Below are 15,765 nucleotides of genomic sequence, written 5' to 3' on the forward strand. Positions count from 1 at the left end.
AGGAGTCATAGGGTGACAGCGAGCTGAGCAGGCTCCATGCGGGCTGACCTGCATTGCTATACAGCAGCAGCTCATTGCCCTTTTGGCAGCAGACGGTGCAGTATGACTGGTAGCCATCGTCGCCGTACTCCTGGGTGCTCCTTTAGCCGACCTCGGTGAGGTCGGTCAGGGGCGCCTGGGCAGACATGGGAGCGACTCAGCCAGGTCATTTCCCTTTTAAGTTTCGTCTCATGGAGATTCAGTCCTGCCAGCATTCGTACTGCACCGTCTTCTGGTGAGCAGCCAGGAGATGACGATCGCCAGGAGTCATACTGCACCATCTTCTGCCGAGCACCCAGGAAATGACGATGGCTATTCGTACTGCACCATCTGCTGCCAGCAAGATGTATGAAGATAGATGAAGTGGATCAAAACAGGAAACAGAACAGATTTGTTTTGTATTCATTTGTATTCATTTTCTCCTCCCTCCCTCCATGAAATCAATGGCCTGCTAAACCCAGGGTTTTGAGTTCTGTCCTTGAGGGGGCCATTCTGTTTCTCCTTGATGCAAAGCCACCCCCCTTGTTGATTTTAATTCCCTGTAAGCCAACCCTGTAAGCCATGTTGTCAGTCGCCCCTCCCTCTGTCAGAGCAACGGCAGACAATAGTTTTGTGCCTTTTTTCAGCACAGATGCCATAGCACTGGGAACATGAAGCCCGCTCAGATCACCACGGCAATTATGAGCACTATAAACACCACACACATTATCCAGCAGGATATGCAGAACCATAACCTGCAAGAAAAGCGAAACCAGGCGAGGAGGAGGCGACTGCAGCACAGTGACGAAAGTGATGAGGACATGGACATAGACTTCTCACAAAGTACGGGCCCCTGCAATGTGCACATCATGGTGTCAATTAGGCAGGTTCATGGCGTGGAATGCCGATTCTGGGCCTGGAAAACAAGCACAGACTGGTGGGACTGCATAGTGTTGCAGGTCTGGGACGATTCCCAGTGGCTGCGAAACTTTCGCATGCGTAAGGGCACTTTCATGGAACTTTGTGACTTGCTTTCCCCTGCCCTAAAGTGCAAGAATATCAAGATGAGAGCAGCCCTCACAGTTGAGAAGCCAGTGATGATAGCCCTCCGGAAGCTTGCAATGCCAGACAGCTACCAGTCAGTCGGGAATCAATTTGGAGTGGGCAAATCTACTGTGGGGGCTGCTGTGATACAAGTAGCCAACGCAATCACTGAGCTGCTGCTATCAAGGGATGTGACTCTGGGAAATGTGCAGGTCATAGTGGATGGCTTTGCTGCAATGGGATTCCCTAACTGTGGTGGGGCGATAGACGGAACCCATATCCCTATCTTGGCACCGGAGCACCAAGGCAGTGAGTACATAAACCAAAAGGGGTACTTTTCGATGGTGCTTCAAGCACTGGTGGATCACAAGGGACGTTTCACCAACAACAACGTGGGATGGCCGGGAAAGATACATGACGCTCGCATCTTCAGGAACTCTGGTCTGTTTCAACAGCTACAGCAAGGGACTTACTTTCCAGACCAGAAAATAACCACTGGGGATGTTGAAATGCCTATAGTTATCATTGGGGACTCAGCCTACCCCTTAATGCCATGGCTCATAAAGCCATACTCAGGCAGCCTGGACAGTAGTCAGGAGCTGTTCAACTATAGGCTGAGCAAGTACAGAATGGTGGTAGAATGTGCATTTGGGCGTTTAAAAGCGCGCTGGTGCAGTTTACTAAGTCGCTTAGACCTCAGCGAAACCAATATGCCCATTGTTATTACTGCTTGCTGTGTGCTCCAGAATATCTGTGAGAGTAAGGGGGAGACGTTTATGGCAGGGTGGGAAGTTGAGGCAAATCGCCTGGCCGTTGATTACGTGCAGCCAGACACTAGGGCGGTTAGAAGAGTACAGGAGGGCATGGTGCGCATCAGAGAAGCTTTGAAAACCAGTTTCATGACTGGGCAGGCTACCGTGTGACAGTTCTGTTTGTTTCTCCTTGATGGAAACCTCCACCCCCTCCACCCCGGGTTCACTCTACTTTCCTGTAAGCTAAGCAGCCTCCCTTCCCCCCTTCGATCACCGCTTGCAGAGGCAATAAAGTCATTGTTGCTTCACATTCATGCATTCTTTATTTAGTCATCACAAACAGGGGGATAACTGCCAAGGTAGCCCGGGAGGGGTGGTGGAGCAGGGAAGCACCGGGTGGGGTGGTGGAGGAGGGAAGGACAAGGCCACACAGCACTTTAAAACTTATTGAATGCCAGCCTTCTGTTGCTTCGGCAATCCCCTGGGGTGGAGTGGCTGGGTGGCCAGAGGTGCCCCCACCGTGTTCTTGGGCATCTGGGTGAGGAGGCTATGGAATTTGGGGAGGAGGGTGCTTGGTTACACAGGAGCTGTAGCGGCGGTCTGTGGTCCTGCTGCCTTTCCTGCAGCTCAACCGTACGCTGGAGCATATTAGTTTGAATCTCCAGCAGCCTGAGAACTGACTCCTGCCTTCTTTCAGCAAGCTGATGCCACCTACTATCTTCATCCTGCCACCTCTCCTTGCAGTCATATTGTGTTTTCCTGCACTCTGAGATTGTCTACCTCCACGTATTTTGCTGTGCTCTGTCAGTGTGGGAGGACAGCATGAAGTCAGAGAACATTTAATCGCGAGTGCGTTTTTTTCGCCTTCTAATCTTCGCTAGCCTCTGGGAAGGAGAAACATATTCAGCTGGTGGAGGGAAAAAAAAGGGAGAATGGTAGTTAAAAAGACACATTTTATAGAACAATGGTAAACCTTTCTTTCACGGTAAACCTTGCTGTTAACATTCATAGCACATGTGCTTTCATTACAATGTCGCATTTTGCCTCTTATTGAGGGTATGCCGGTTTGGTGTGAGAGATCACATACGCAGGGCCGGGCAGCAGAATTCGGCTTGCAGGCAGCCATGGTAAGCTACAGTCTTTTGGCTTCTTTAACCTTCATAACATGTGGGAATGGTTTCAAACAACAGCGCCCTCATTTCCTATACGAAGTAGCCGTGGGGTTGGCCATTTAAAATGGGTTGGCAATTGAAAAGGAGGGGTTGCGGTTTCCGGGTTAATGTGCAGCAGAAACCCAACTAACACCCCCCACACACACACACCCAATTCTCTGGGATGATGGCTTCACCCCTCCCCCCCACCGTGTGGCTAACAGCAGGGAAGATTTCTGTTCAGCCACAGGCAAACAGCCCAGTAGGAACGGCCACCTCTGAACGTCCGCTTACTAAAACCACCCTATTTCAACCAGGTGACCATGAATGATATCACTCTCCTGAGGGTAACACAGAGAGTTGTTTGAATGCCAGCAAACACCGGGATCATACTCTGCAATGCTTTGTTCTGCAGTGATTCCTGACTACGTGCTGCTGGCCTGGCGTGGTGAAGTGTCCTACCATGGAGGACAGAGTAAGGCTGCCCTCCCCAGAAATCTTTTGCAAAGGCTTTGGAATTACATCCAGAAGAGCTTTATGGAGATGTCCCTGGAGGATTTCCACTCCATCCCCAGACACGTTAACAGATTTTTCCAGTAGCTGTACTGGCTGCGAATGCCAGGGCAAATTAATCATTAAACATGCTTGTTTTTAAACCATGTATAATATTTACAAAGGTACACTTACCAGAGGTCCCTTCTCCGCCTTCAAGGTCCGGGAGCCCACCTTGGGTGGGTTCGGGGGGTACTGGCTCCAGGTCCAGGGTGATAAACAGATCCTGGCTGTTGGGGAGACTGGTTTCTCCGCTTCCTTGCTGTGAGCTATCTACAACCTCCTCCTCCTCATCATCTTCCTCGCCCCCAAAACCGGCTTCCATGTTGCCTCCCACTCCTTGGCCAGAGTCAAAGCACAGGGTTGGGGTAGTGGTGACTGCACCCCCTCGAATGGCATGCAGCTCATCACAGAAGCGGCATGTCTGGGGCTCTGAACCAGAGTGGCCGCTTGCCTCTCTGGTTTTTTGATAGGCTTCCCTGAGCTCCTTAATTTTCAAGCGGCACTGCTGCGGGTTCCTGTTATAGCCTCTGTCCTTCATGCCACTGGAGATTTTTTCAAATATTTTGGCATTTTGTCTTTTCGAACAGAGTTCTGCCAGCACAGATTCTTCTCCCCATACAGCGATCAGATCCCATTCTTCCTGTTCTGTCCATGCTGGAGCTCTTCAGCGATTCTGGGACTGCATGGTTTCCTACGCTGATGGGCTCTGCATGGTGACCTGTGCAGGTGAGCTCACCACGCTGCCCAAACAGGATATGAGATTCAAAAGTTCGCGGGCCTTTTCCTGTCTACCTGGCCAGTGCATCTGAGTTGAGAGCGCTGTCCAGAGCGGTCACAATGGAGCACTCTGGGATAGCACCCGGAGGCCAATACCATTGAATTGCGTCCACAGTACCCCAAATTCGACCCGGCAAGGCCGATTTCAGCGCTAATCCTCTTGTCAAGGGTGCAGTAAAGAAATCGATTTTAAGAGCCCTTTAAGTCAAAAAAGAGGGCTTTGTCATGTGGACAGGTGCAGGGTTAAATCGAGGTAACGCTGCTAAATTCGACCTAAACTCGTAGTGTAGACCTGGCCTAAGACTCATTGTTTTACTTCTGTTTAGTATGTAGTCAAATAAAATATGTAAATTGTCTTTAATTCACCTTTTCATACAAATGTATGTTTCTCTCATTTATACAATACACCTCTCTGCTGGATCTGCCTTCTTGTATAAATAAAAATCTTCAGTTAAAAAACACAGTTGGGGGAAAAAGCACACATAATGAGGATGAAGTTACTATTCTTCTCAGCATGGAAAAGAATTTCTGAGTATTCTTTAAAGTGCTTTCATTCTACAGTTTTCACTGAGTTTAGTTAATCAGTCCTAGTTTGCATCTTTTCAAACACACTACTCCTCAGCATTACCATAGTTACTGCAAAACTTACACTTTGTGGCCAGATTTCAGAAAGTCAATAGACAGAGAAGAGTTTTGCATTAACTGTTCGTTGACACCAGGTGATGTTTTACTTTACTTTAAAGAACCTCGATGCACTTTGGCCACTATCGGAAGACAGGATACTGGGCTAGATGGACCTTTGGTCTGACCCAGTATGGCCATTCTTAACATTCTTCCTGTAGAGAAAAGCTCTTTTATTTACAATATTGTTCTATTTAGGCCATTAAGCTAATGTAATGCTTTTGAACTTAATGAAGTAATTTTAAACTTAGTTTAGAAAACGTTACCACTGTGAATGTAGTTTTGCCATAAGAGGACTCTGTTCATCTTATTGTTAAAAAGGACACTAGCAGATAGTTTAGCCCACAAAATTAGTTGTTTCTTTGAGAGGGTGCGGGAGAATTTTATAATACCAAGCAGTAAAAATTAGTCATGTGGGCCTTCTTTGTTTTTGTTTTTAACCTCAACAGACTATTTCATAGATTCCAAGGCCAGAAGGAGGAGAGGTAGATACGCTGGAGGGTAGGGATAGGATACAGAGAGATCTACACAAATTAGAGGATTGGGCCAAAAGAAATCTGATGAAGTTCAACAAGGACAAGTGCAGAGTCCTGCACTTAGGACGGAAGAATCCCATGCACCGCTACAGACTAGGGACCGAATGGCTCGGCAGCAGTTCTGCAGAAAAAGACCTAGGGGTTACAGTGGACAAGAAGCTGGATATGAGTCAACAGTGTGCCCTTGTTGCCAAGAAGGCCAATGGCATTTTGGGATGTATATGTAGGGGCATTGCCAGCAGATCGAGGGACGTGATCGTTCCCCTCTATTCGACATTGGTGAGGCCTCATCTGGAGTACTGTGTCCAGTTTTGGGCCCCACACTACAAGAAGGATGTGGAAAAATTGGAAAGAGTCCAGCGGAGGGCAACAAAAATGATTAGGAGACTGGAACACATGACTTATGAGGAGAGGCTGAGGGAACTGGGATTGTTTAGTCTACAGAAGAGAAGAATGAGGGGGGATTTGATAGCTGCTTTCAACTATCTGAAAGGGGGTTCCAAAGAGGATGGATCTAGACTGTTCTCAGTGGTAGCTGATGACAGAACAAGGAGTAATGATCTCAAGTTGCAGTGAGGGAGGTTTAGGTTGGATATTAGGAAAAACTTTTTCACTTGGAGGGTGGTGAAACACTGGAATGCGTTACCTAGGAAGGTGGTGGAATCTCCTTCCTTAGAAGTTTTTAAGGTCAGGCTTGACAAAGCCCTGGCTGGGATGATTTAATTGGGGATTGGTCCTGCTTTGAGCAGGGGGTTGGACTAGATGACCTCCTGAGGTCCCTTCCAACCCTGATATTCTATGATTCTAAGGGACCACTGTGATCATCAGCTCTGACATCCTATATAATACAGGCCACAAAACTTCTCCAAATTAATTCCCAGAGCATATCTTTTAGAAAAACATCCCATCTTGATTTTAAAATTGTCAGTGATGGAGAATCCACCATGACCCTTGATAAGTTATTCCAAAGGTTAATTATTGTTAAAAATTTACACCCTATTTCCAGTCTGAGTTTGCCTAGCTTCAGCTTCCAGTCATGGGATCATGTTATACCTTTCTCTGTTAGACTGAAAAGCCCATTATTAAACATTTGTTCCCCATGTAGGTACTTATAGACTAATCAAGTCACCCCTTAACCTTCTCTTTGTTAAGATAAATAGATTGAGCTCCCAGTCTATCGCTATAAGGCATATTTTCTAATCCTTTAATCATTCTCATCACTCTTCTCTGAACCCACTCCAATTTATCAACATCCTTCTTAAGTTGTGGGCACCAGGACACAGTATACCAGCAGTATATATTCTCTACTGCTACTCAAGATAGCCCTTTTAGCAACAGTCACACTGCAAGCTTATATACATCTGCTTATCCACCGTGACGCCCAAATCTTTTTCAGAGTCATTACTTCACAGGATACAGCGCCCCATCCTCTAAATAAGGCCTACATTCCTTGTTCCTAGACGTTTACATTTAGCCATATTAAAATGCATATTGTTTGCTGACGCACAGATTACTAAGCAATCCAGAATGCTTTGTATCAGTTACTTGTCCTCTTCAATCCTTATCACTCCCCTAATTTTTTCTCATCTGCAAACTTTAACAGTGATGATTTTATGTTTTCTTCCAGGTCATTAATAAAAATGTTAAATAGCCTACGGCAGAGGTTCTCAAACTGTGGTCCACAAGCTCCATTCAGGTGGTCCACGGATAGTTCCCTCTAAGGTGCGTGCCTGGGCAGCCACGCGCAAGAGAATGAAGGGCCACCTACCTAATTAGTGGAGCTGCGCAGGTTTGGCTCCACTAATTAGGTGCCTGGACCCTGGAGAAGACATACATGTAAGGTGAGGTGGTGGCCTTGGGAGGAATAGAGGGTAGGTGGGAGGGGGCAGTAGGGAATTTGGGACGTGCAGGGTTGCAGCGGCCAGAGAAAGAGGCAACTTTCCCCAGCTCCAGGGCTGCGGCTGCCAGGGAGAGCTGGCCCTCCTTCCCAGCCTCAGCTCTGTGGCGGGGGAGATACCCCCCTTCTTCCCAGCCCGGGGGCTGCCGCGGCAGGGAAGAGACCCCCCCTTCTTCCCAGCCCCAGCTCGGGGGCTGCCACAGTGGGGAGAGAGGGCACATCCATTGCATTAGAAAGGTAAGACTACTGATATTAAAATATGAGTTGTGTGCTTTTATTTGTAGAACAAAAAAACTTTAATTATTATTAAGGATGTTTTTTATAGAGAGCTTTTATCCAAAGCACTTTACAATAGCTAGCTAATAGTACAAACAAGATTTGGAAAGATCATTAACTGGTCCGCCGAGACCCTCAGCAATTTTCAAGTGATCTGCAAAAAAAAAAGTTTGAGAACCACTGGCCTAGGGCCAAGAACCTATCCCTGCAGGACCCCTCCAAAAACACACCCATTGGATAATGGATTTCAGAGTGGTAGCCGCGTTAGTCTGCATCAGCAAAAACAACGAGGAGTCCTTGTGGCACCTTAGAGACTAACAAATTTATTTGGGCATAAGATGCAGTGAGTTCTAGCCCACAAACGCTGATGCCTAAATAAATGTGTTAGTCTCTAAGGTGCCACAAGGACTCCTCGTTGTTTTTTCCATTGGATAATGATTCCCCATTTATAATTACATTTTGAGACCGAGCAATTAGCCAGCTTTTAATCCATGTAATGTGTGCCATGTTAATTTTATATCTAATTTTTTAATCAAGAAGTCATGCAGTCCCAATTCAAATGCCTTACATAAATCTAAGTATATTACATCAACACTATTACCTTTATCTACCAAACTTGTAATATCACAAAAAAAAAATATATCAGCTGAGTTTGATGGGATCTATTTTCCATAAACCTATTTGACAGGCATTAATGTTATTACCCTCCTTTAATTCTTTATTAATCAAGTCCCATATCAGCCATTCCATTGTCTTTACAATTAAACATTCTTCTAGAAGAGGGAAGGCAAACTAGGGCCTTCAATCCGGCCCACGTGATTGCCAGACCCCAGTGCAGCGGGACTAAGGCAGGCTCCCTGCCTGCCCTGGCCCCGCGCCACTCCCAGAAGTGGCCGGCACCACATCCCTGTGGCCCCTGGGGAAGGGGGGCAGAGGGCTCCCTATGCTGCCCTCCCCTGCAGGCACTGCCCCACGCAGCTTCCATTGGCCGGGAACAGGGAACTGCGGCCAATGGGAGTTTCGGGGGTGGTACCCGCAGGTGAGGGCAGGGCACAGCAGAGCCGCCTGCCCCACCCCACGCCAAGGAGCCACTGCCGGACATGCTGGCCACTTCCAGGAGTGGCGCGGGGCCAGGGCAGGCAGGGAGCCTGCCTTAGCCCCACTGCACGCTGCTGCCACCCTGGAGCTGCTCGACGTAAGTGGAGCCAAGCCGGAGCCCACACCCCAAACTCCTCCTGCAGCCCGCACCCCAACCCCCTGCCCTGAGTCCCCTAACCCCCTGCCTTGAGCCCTCTGCCACACCCCTCCTGCACCCCAACCCCTGCCCTGAGCCCCCTCCCACACTCCACACCCCATCCTGCACCCTAACCCCCTGCTGCACCTCTCCTGCACCCCAACCCCCTTCCCTGAGCCCCTTCCTGCACACCACACCCGCTCCCACACCTCACACTCCCTCACACACCCCAACCCCTTACCCCAGCCCTACATTTATGGCCCTGCATACAATTTCCACACCCAAATGCAGCCCTCGGGCCAAAAAGTTTGCCCACCCCTGTTCTAGAAGAATATTAAGGACCCAAACACTTAAACACCAGTGTAGTGCATGAGAACCAGTAATTGATAATTGTGGAGGGGGAGGGGGGGACAACAACTATAAAACTGGCCTCTCAGCTGGTATTTGTACTGTCCAAGCTGAGTGATGTGCAAAAGGTTACAAACAGAATAAATGACAAAAAGGATGTTTTTAAAATGCTTCCATCTTTAATAATCTACAGCAAGCTGTTATTAATAACAAAGGTAAGGAAACTATTTATAAATATGGCTCTGAACTGGACAGTGTTTCTGTAGTAATGTAATATGCTACTTTCTCATGCTATACAATAGTCAGTTTTTGAACCAGCATTTCAAACTATGCCACAGCCAAGAGGAAAATGTAAAGTGCTAATATATTTTTACTGGCTAATACACTATTTCATGTTTGTGCAGCTCTTTCAGTGTGAAAAGCATTTATGTGGGCTATAATTAATATTTTCAACAAATCAATGCTCTCTCCTAAACTACACAGGAACACCACAAGTGCCTTCCTTAAAGCCTTTAAAACAGTTATCAGAGGGTATACCAGTGTGAGAGGAAATCTGCACAATTATATTGTTACATGTTTAATTAGATAAATGTATAGCACAATATTTTTACATTTACTGACAATGGCTTCTTCATAGCCTTCACTCAGATCAAATTTTTGATGAGAGCACTGTCAGTAACTGTCAAAACTGGTCCCTGGAAGAGCCTAATTTGGATTCACATCCAGATGTATAATTTGCTGTTTTAGTTGGGGTGGAGATGTGTATGTTTTTAAGATACATGTTTGCTGCACTGACTGGCTTAAAGGCGGTAGGGAAAGTGATATTTATACCTATCAAGAAAACTTTAAAAACTGTGGGTGACTGATAGTGTTGCTCTTATACCCCTGAAGTGCTTTGAAATCCCTAAATAGAAAATACTATTGAAGTAGAAAGAATTACTTGGAGCAATAAAATCTCATTTCTCAACTATATGAAGCAAGGGGAAGTTCACTGTGGAGTTTTGCTCTTTAACTTGCTTAATTAAGTAAGTCTACCACTAGGCTTATATTCATATGGGCTGCAAGTTCAATGTCTAAATACGGATTTAGAAGCCTAGATTTAGGCAGGCCTGCCTGAAAATTCGGTCCATTAAGATTGCAACAAGCCAAAAAATTCAGAGTTACAGAAATTCTGTGTTCTTGTTATTGGGGGCGGGAAGGGGAGGGGAGTTCATATGTGTATGTTAATTAAGGGCAGAATATCTGCCTTAACTTGGAATTTCCTGTTGGCTTGATTTATAATCCTAATATTGCTCCAGTGTAACTTCTGGCCATACTCTATGATGGCCAAACTATTTTTATGCTCTCAACCACAGCTATTTATACAGTATAATCCTAAGTGCTCATTTCCATCAGGGTATTCATGCAAATATTCAAAGAAGTAGTTTGATTTTATGTTGTTACATGAAGGTCACATAATGTTTTGTTGCTGTATACATACTTTCAATGCTGTAGACAATCAAAAGTTTATTCTTATCCAAAAACCTACTTTTTCCCTCCCTTAAATTGTAATAATTTTATAAGAGGCTCAGCCTCCAGATGGGGAAATAAGGCTCTTTCCCTTAGTTTCCTCTGATGTAAGATATGTCTTCACTACCAACGTTAAAGCACAGTGCTGCTGCGGCAGCACTTTAACATGGCTGTGTACTCGCGGCACCATAAAAAACAAATAAACCCATAAAAACCTAAATAAACCCATAAAAAAACCACCTCCACAAGGGGAGTAGCTACTAGCTCTGGGAGCACAGCTTCCAGCACTGGTGCACTGCCTACACTACCACTTTACAGCGCTGAAACTTGTATTGCTCAGGGGGTGTTTTTTCACCCCCGAGCAATACAAGTTAAAGTGGCAGTGTAGACAAGGCCTAAGCAGAGCTCCAAGGTTCAATACTAGCAGGCTTAATAGGGCTAAAAGAAAAAGTGAACGGAGCTGTTGTTTGTAGCAATGAAACAAGTTTCCAGCAGCCTTTGACCTTCAGAATTTTACTATCTCCTGTTTGTTGGAAGAGCACGCCACCATCAGTTTTCCAACAAAGGGACAATAACGCCACTTACTCAGTGTCTAAATATAGACTTAGGAATTTAATTCTAGGCATTCATATTTGAAAGATTGTATCTAATATTTTTTCCAACAAGTTTAGGAAACTAGTCTTTTATTTCCCACAAATATCAGAACACTATATATACATACATAAGCAGAAAGAATATCCCATCTTAAGCGTACATTCATAAGCAAAATGAGCATTCCACCTTAAACCAGTAAAACTAACTCTCTGGACCTGATTCTGCAAGGTGCTCAGCACCCAAACTCTCATTGACTTCCACAGGAGTTGAAGATGCTTGGCACTGAATGTAATCAGGACTTTTTTCTTTACCTTTCTGTAATAAAAGTGGTAGAACAAAATCTCTTAAAAATTAGATTTTTAAAACTAACTAAATAAACCCTCATGCCAGAACTACTGGCTACATTTTAGCCACCATGAAAATTTCACTAATAATGGAAAATGTTGACAATTTTAACTACAGCCAGTAGCACAAACACTACTGTGCTAAACCTTGTTTCTCTCAAAGCAAGCTGAAAAAAGTTAAACATTTAGTGAATACTGAACAGGCAAGAAAGAAACCAAGGAATTTGATCAATCATTCTCCAAGTATGTTAGTGGGAAGTCTAGGCTCCCACATTACTTTGCTTTCATAATATTCTCCAGGAAGCAGCCTCCTTGAACAGTGGAAGACAAATTCCCTGCTGGTGTAACTCCACTGACTTCAGTGGAGTTATCCCAGCAGAAAATTTGGCCCTGGAATTTTTAATCTGAAGTCCAGAAGCTGGCCTCACATAAACTGCAGTATTTGTTTGTTCCCCACAAGTTTGGCACTCTGGTGTAGTTCTTATAAAACAGCACAAAAATAAAGAATTTGGAAAATTTATGCCAGAGCTAGCAATATGGCATATAAGCAACTGGTTAACATATTTTAAACTTTGGACCACAATTAAGTTCACCATCATTTAAAATAGGAGAGGTTTAAGAGTGACAACCTTTGGCAAATGTAAAGACGGGACAGGCAGAAAGCTCTGCCAAGGGCATCAATGAGGGGGGGAAAGGGAAAGGCAGAACCCCCTCCCCCGAGTTTCATACAGAAGGTGTGCGAGCTCCCAGGTGGAGCTCTTAACTACAGCACAGCATTAGAGCTAGTCTACACTGGCCACGTTAAAGCACTGCCGTGGCAGCACTTTAATGTGGCTTGTGTAGTCGTGGCAGAGCTCTCCCAGCACTCTAAAAAAACACCTCCACGAGGGGCGTGGCTCCAAGCGCTGGTGCACTGTCTACACTGGTGCTTTACAGCACTGAAACTTGCTGCACTCAGGGGGGTGTTTTTTCACCCCCATAAGCGAGAAAGTTGCAGTGCTGTAAAGTGCCAGGGTAGACAAGTCCTTAGTGTGAAATGTAAGTTTTGCAGAATAGAGATGCCCCTGAGGCAGGGAGTCAGTATTGTGTTTACAAACAGAGACAGGATGATTAAGGTAAGAAAGGGCTGGTGATTAAGGATATGGAAGTTTAGCCTGTAAAAGAGGCTCAGATATTTAAGTATGGCGTGTATAGTTATTGACCACACATGTTATCACATGTTCACTGTGATGTTTACATCTGAGTGGAGGCACTGATGGCAACACAAGTTTTAGTTGATTAAGGACTAGAAGATTTGACCCTCCAACTTTCTTTCTAAAGGAAGAGCTCCCCAGATCTCCTGTGCCTGTTTATTTTCTTTTCCAACCTGCAGTGGCCCTGATATACCTCAGAAGACTCAGTTTTTTTCTCAACTTTAAAATATAAAATGTTCTTGGTGTTTGGTTTTAAATATTCTCCTGTGAGAACTGCAACTCCCTGTAGTGTTGTGTTTAAGAGGCTTTTGGAAAGAAACTAGCTTTTAAACAGAAGTAAAAGCAGCGTTTCCAACTCTCATGATTTTGTCATGAGTCTCATGATAATTGTTTTCCTTAAAGCCCCAGCTCCTGGAGCCAAGTGGATATGTGATGATTTCAGCCTTCATTCTTAAAGAAAAATGAAGTTTCTAGTCCTCCACAGTGGTTGTGGAGAAAGTTTCAAAATGTGACTCCAGTGCACCCTAAAGGCTCAAAAAGTAGAAGGCAAATAAAAAGAACTCCAAATCTGTTATTTTCACATAATCTCATGATTTTAAAAGAAATCTCATGATTCTGGTGAGCCTGATTCATGATTTTTGAACATTTGGGATTGGCAATACTGTGAAAGTGACTTGAAAGTGTCAGTTTCACTCCTGTTTAAGGTTAGTTTCTAGTCTGTTATTTGTCATAAGGTGACACCTCTAGAGCCCCAGGCAGGTGCAGTATAAACTCATGGGGGACTTGCCCTAGTAAGATGTTTCCAAAGTTAAATGATCTATTCCAAATTTGCTGAACTGCAAAAAAGTGATAGAAACTAATCTAGATTTTTCTGTTTCAATTTTGTTTCAATTGTTGTATTCATGAGTTAGTAACAAAGAATATACCTAAAACATTTAAACCAGTGTTACTTAAGTGACTTGACACAAGATGTGAGAACATGTTAGTATTAGACCTGAGTGGGTCTAATATTCATTAAATCCTCTTTTTTATATAGGAATTAGATACAGTGCTCCTATCAGGTAATCCCCCTTTTTATATAAGAATTAGATACAGTGCTCCTCTAAAGTAATTTCTAAGTTATCTGCAAAAAAAAAAAAAAAAACCCCTAGAGTTGTCAGGTGCCTCAGTAGGCCTTGGAATCACAATTAAAGTTGCCCCCTCCCTCTCCCCCCAACCAAAATCTGAAATGGCGCCCCTGAGCTCTGACTTTGGGAACAGCAGCATTCAGAAAGAAATTGTCTGGCATTTTCCACACAACCAGGGAGGAGGGTAGTAGTTAGTGCTGTTCCTGTTAGTACAGAAGCTACGCTATACTTCTCAACAGCTACTGGGAGAGTTTGCACTTTGCATGAAGTTCAACTTGCTGCAAATGACAATTTTCAACTTTGTGAACAGAAACACACGACTTGCCTGACTAGCCTGCAATCATTCAGCGAACGCAAGAAGCCGAATCATAATCAACTAGTCCGAGCCAGCAGCGGAGGGGACCTTTCCCACTCCCAGGGTCCTAAAGCTCCAGCTCCCGCCCGAGCCCCACCGCCTCATTCCCACCCTGGCAAAGGGTGTGGAGTCCAGTGGGAAGCCCACGCAGGAAGGGTGGCCCAGGCCCGGGCCTGTCAGTGACCAGCTCAGCTGCCGCGCACAGCACCTCAGCCCTGCCCGCAGTCTCTCCCCAGTCCTGCTGGCCACGGAACAAAGTAACTCACGCCGGAGGTCTCCCGAGTGCCCCAGGGGGTGAACACTGCAGAGAGCGCCCCAGGCAACAGCCCAATCTCGCAAGGGGCGAGGGGACTGACGGCTCCCATCTCCCCCTGCCCGCTCCGGCTGCAGTCGGACCCCATGCCGGACAGCTGCTCCCTGCCTCAGGCCGGAGTCAGCCCGGGGTACCCCCTGCCCGGCGGGGCGTTGCTGCCTCTGTTGCGCCGGGACCCCCTTACCCGTGTGCACGGCGCGGCGCCCGGGATCGCAGCCTTAGCGTCGGCCGCCGCCCGGGAGGACACGCTCTAGACTGGCGGAGGAGGAGGGAGTGGGGGGCGGCGCACAATGCAGGAGGCCGGAGCTTCCTCTGCTCTCAGCCCTGCTGCAGGGAGGGCCCTAGGCGCCGCGGCTGCAGCCCCACAGGCCGGGCTATAGGCCAAGCTCGCAGCCTGGATCGTAGCCGGGGAATCTGAGCATCTAAGATGGAGCCAGCCCACCGAGGAAGACGCAATGGTCATAGGCACGCAGCGTTTTTACACATTTAATTTGCTCAGGAGGTAAAGTAAGCCGGTACAGGCTGGTACAGTGTACTGGTAAAAAGTGGCCGCCAGTACTGGCTTGCACCCAGCTGCCTTTAGAGCGCTGCCCCTTTTGCGCCCCCTGTCAGCTACTCTGCTAGGTCCCTACAATCTTAGGACTGCAGTATAGTACTAAAACAGTGCTGCTGTTCAGGTGAGACTATGTCAAGGTCTCAGAGTAACAGCCATGTTAGTCTGTATTCGCAAAAGAGAAGGAGTACTTGTGGCACCTTAGAGACTAACCAATTTATTTGAGCATGAGCTTTTGTGAGCTACAGCTCACTTCATCGGATGCATACTGTGGAAAGTGTAGAAGATCTTTTTATACACACAAAGCATGAAAAAATACTTCCCCCCACCCCACTCTCCTGCTGGTAATAGGTTATCTAAAGTGATCACTCTCCTTACAATGTGTATGATAATCAAGTTGGGCCATTTCCAGCACAAATCCAGGTTTTCTCACCCCCCCCCCGCCCCCCATACACACACACAAACCCACTCTCCTGCTGGTAATAGGTTATCTAAAGTGACCACTCTC

At 46.1% G+C, this 15,765-nt stretch overlaps 1 protein-coding gene across 2 annotated transcripts in view; it reads right to left on the reverse strand.

Moving 5' to 3' along the window:
- STON1 (stonin 1) overlaps nucleotides 1-15,153 on the reverse strand; it is a 63,157-nt gene extending 48,004 nt beyond the window's left edge. Inside the window, exon 1 of one of the 2 annotated variants that reach the window (XM_037895926.2) lies at nucleotides 14,889-15,153. The gene's annotated coding sequence lies outside the window, so the exon portion shown is untranslated. The remainder of the gene's footprint in view (nucleotides 1-14,888) is intronic. The other variant, XM_037895927.2, reaches the window with a different exon arrangement.
- Nucleotides 15,154-15,765: the final 612 nt, after the last annotated feature.

Source organism: Chelonia mydas, chromosome 3 (assembly GCF_015237465.2).
Source record: "Chelonia mydas isolate rCheMyd1 chromosome 3, rCheMyd1.pri.v2, whole genome shotgun sequence".
Classification (NCBI taxonomy): domain Eukaryota; kingdom Metazoa; phylum Chordata; order Testudines; family Cheloniidae; genus Chelonia; species Chelonia mydas.